The sequence below is a fragment of the Podarcis liolepis genome (assembly GCF_965112155.1).
Source record: "Podarcis liolepis genome assembly, chromosome: 15".
In the NCBI taxonomy this organism is placed as follows: domain Eukaryota; kingdom Metazoa; phylum Chordata; class Lepidosauria; order Squamata; family Lacertidae; genus Podarcis; species Podarcis liolepis.
Window position 1 is genome coordinate 6,385,727 of NC_139566.1, and position 4,127 is coordinate 6,389,853.

The 4,127-nt window shown below is 42.0% G+C and overlaps 1 long non-coding RNA gene across 1 annotated transcript; it reads right to left on the minus strand.

Annotated features, from left to right (window-relative positions):
- Positions 1–1,767, minus strand: LOC310694069. The gene is made up of 2 exons (XR_014519518.1): positions 1,672–1,767; positions 1–763 (listed from the first exon to the last, which is right to left on the minus strand). It is a non-coding gene; the product is annotated as an uncharacterized lncRNA (long non-coding RNA).
- Positions 1,768–4,127: the final 2,360 nt, after the last annotated feature.

Genomic DNA, 4,127 nt, shown 5'->3' on the forward strand with positions numbered 1-4,127 from the left:
TTTGCCATGAATTCAGATTTATTCATTCATATCGCAGACACCATGGGGAAAATGAAAGCATCATCCATTTCAAGAAAAAGACTCTTTCATCTGGATTTTTGAGACTGATTGAAGAGAAGAATTCCAGTTTCCTGAAGGTTGCGGGAATGAAGCTAGAAGCATCAACCTCAATGAGGTTAACTCAGGAAGGCAACAAGCAGGCCTTAAATATATATTTTTTGACATTGATCTCAATGTCTCAGGTTTTGAGCTGGCAAACAGCAAGCTGGCATTCTCTTCTGGGTATTAGGATTGCTATCAATCTTCAGATCCAGAGCCCAGGTAACAATTTCAAAAGTGCTCAGAACTTGTACTGCTGGCAAGTATAGCGAGACTGGTTGCAATAGCCACGGCTAGAGCAACAACATGGGGAGCAGCCACATCTGGAACAGCAGCTACGCCCGCGGCAGCAGCAGGGGGAGCAGCCACATCTGGAACAGACTTGACGGCTTTGGCAGCAGCAGGGAGAGTGGCCACATGTGGAACAGCAGCTACGCCTGTGGCAGCAGCAGGGAGAACAGCCACATCTGGAACAGACTTGACGGCTTTGGCAGCAGCAGGGAGAGCAGCCACATCTAGAACAGCAGCTGCGCTTGTGGCAGCAGCAGGGAGAACAGCCACATCTGGAACAGACTTGACGGCTTTGGCAGCAGCAGGGGGAGCAGCCACACTTGGAACAGCGGGAACTCTGGCCTCCACAACAGGACATTTTGGGGGAGTGAAGCTGAAAGAAACAAAAAGGATTTATTGTAATCAAACCTTGATATGTTCTCATCCATGCATTGTTCAGTATGTGTATAACTTGGTAGTCATGATTCACCTAGAGTGCTTCTCTGTTCGGGATCCTTTCATTATTGTTCACCCTAATTTTTATTATTTTATAATTGTTCATTCTATTATTCAATAATTTATAATTAAATTAATTATGTCCGTATAATATTTTAGCTTTTTCAACTGAAGGTAGAAATGGAATACATCATTCATCTTTATTGAACATTCCCAAAGTTTATCACTTGAGTTTTTAATATGCAATCAAAATCAATAGTTTGAATGTGATTCCCTCCCCACTCCCACTGAATTTGAAACCCAAGCTACTTAACACTTTCAATGTGTTCCATATTATTTAAGTAGCCTTCAGATATGGATAGTTGCTGTCAAATCCATTCAGATAATATTGCATACCAACCACCATATGTTTTCAGGCTTGAAATACCCTTTTCATCAGTTAACTAACTAACTAACTAACTAACTAACTAACTAACTAACTAAGCCACACCATTATATGTGAGCTCTGTAACTTTTTCTCATAAAATGTAATATTGTTTGCCAACTATCATCTATAGAAAGCATCTGGCCTATCCAGTATTAGGTCAATATTCAGAAACTATCTGAACAGTCTCAGAAGATTTAAATAGTTACCATCAGAAATGTATGGTTCTCAATCACAGCAAAGAACATTCCCAGCTGAAGGAATAACCCATATTCTATCAGTAAAGTAGACAACCTAATGGATCTGATCCTTCAAGTATTTTTGGTAGATCCACCCAATAGCAAAAATTTCAGGACTGGGGTTCTGGAAGACATTATATGCTACCTAAATTATCAGTCTCCCAGCAATTGACTTGAACTTACCTTGTACAGCAGTCAGAACTTGTCAGCTCAATGGAGATTCAAGTCAACGAGTAAAGAGCTCATAGACAGAGGATCCTTTTATAGAGCTCCAAGAGCACCATCAAGGAAGCACCATCAATGAATGGACTCATGCTTCCTTGCTACTTAAAGCACATGTCTATGTGTTGCATGCACTATCTACCAATCACATATTCGTAGAGTTTATTCACATCTTCCACGATGACAGCAATTTCCCAAGGTCTGTAATTAGGCAGCATTTGAAGCTTATCACGCTATAATCCTCACATCGCACACACTCTGTTGAGGTTACTTCAAAAGGGTGGTTTCTTGAATAGCAACACTGGCAAGAATGGAATGGACCTTCTCATTGGATCCATGTGGCTGAACATCCCCATGACACAACAGCGCAGGATTGCTCAGTAGTTTGTTATTCCATCTGAGTTTCATTGCTTGAGCTCATAAATTCCTTTTAATCTAGGTGCTGTGATTCGCAATACGTGTTCAGGTTTGTAAGTCAAAAGGCGAAGGTGAGATCAACATCTCAAAGACGTCAGGGTATATTTTTCACTCCTCTTCTGTGCCCTCCTCCCTGATGGGATGCTTCCAAGGGAGTGGGGGCATTTGGCAGACCCCCAACTCGCTCCAGCCCACCGGCTGGTTGCCAGGCGATCTCCAGTCCTTGGATCAGCATGTAACTGCGACTCGAGCTTCAGAAGCCTTCAGAAGCTGAGCGTGCAAGCCAGCAGAGCAAAAAACTCTTCGCAACAGAAGGGCAGATAGAGGCTGTGTAAAGCATATTTACAAGCAGTTTATTCAGCATCAGGACAAAGGAAAAACATGTCTTCTCCCTTTCGTGTCCAAGAGCAAGCAGCATAAGCAAAAGCTATACACAAACGGAAGTTCCCAGCAAGCTGTGCTGGAGTGTAAACAGGCATGTGACACACAACAGCCTGTTCCTCTTAAGGTGGAATGGAATATCGTAACACCCCAACCCCCAAATGATATCATAAAAATGTAAGAAGAATACACTGGATCAACTCAATGGCTCATGTAGCCCACCATGCTGTTCTCATAGTAGTCAACCAGATCTGCCCATGGGAAACATGCAAGCAGGATTTAACCACAATAATACCCTCCAATCCTGTGATTTCCAGCAGCAGAATTTTGTGTTTCTCGCTGTACCATCAGAGGGCCTGTGTCACGTTCTGCATCATACAAGAAAATGTCAGCTGCTACCAAAAGACTCGTGTCCTCATCTGCTTTCAGAAATCTATGTGGCATTTTTAATCTCTCCCCTCTGGGTAAGCATGGAGAGCATGTAGATCCACCCAATAAAACAAATTTCAGGACATTTAATGCAACAGAATTTTGTTTTTCCTGCTGTCTCATCTCTTCCCTCTGGATAAGAGCGAAGAGTATGTTCAATGTAGGTTTAAGAAGCTACTGTAGGGGTTATGTTCCTGAACCTTTGGTTACGTGATGAACACACACGATTGTAGACAACCAAGTTATATAGAGAGCAGAACTGTGGAAATCAAAGAATCTAAGTCCAGTGCTGAATCTAGTGCTGTCTAGGTGGCTCCTCTGCACAGGGCACCAAGCCAAGAGAGTTAAAAAAAATAAAAAATGAATGAATTGTTGTGAAAAGAAGAAATATTTAGAAGCGGGCACCAGATTTTGTCCTTGCTCATAGTGCCACACGAAGCAACTACTCTAACCAGATCAACAAAAGATCAAAGTAATTTTGGAGTTCTGAATTAGTGGGCAGTATCCAATGTTACTCCCACTTCAAGCAGACATACTGAAATTAATCAATATTGCTAATTTAAGTCAATTCATTTCAATGGGTTTACTCTGAGCGAGCCTTTGTCAGCAGCAGTCCACTGGGTTATAGACTGTGTAAGTCCTACTCAGAGTATTCCCGTTGAAATTAATAGACATGAATAACTTAGGACGATTAAAGTCAATGGGTCTAATCTGAAAAAGACTACTATTGGACAGCCAATGTCTGTCACCCAAATGTTTTGAAATGCACCCTGCTTGATGTCTACTGAAACTTTCCCTTCCTTCCACCCAGTTGCATCTGTTTCTCCCTGACCACTTCATAAAAATGTATATGACCAACTCTTTTTCATGTGGTGATGAATACATAACCCAGGCACTACCACAGACTTGAATGGCCAATGCTGTAGTTATTTGAGCAGCACATCTAAGAACCTATTCCAGAGTTATATTGCCAGCCCATAAACCAAATTCCACCGAAGGATTAAGAGGTGAACACATTGGTTACGTGGCCAACACTTGATTCTCAGCCTACAGTACAGTTGAATGACAAATACCTGGGGTATGTTGGTCAGCTAGAGCACGATAATGAGTCGTGGCCATAACTGGGATCATGGAGTGCGGTAGAACAGATTCTTTACTGGAAAGCTCAAAACTGAAGCTTATAGCTACTG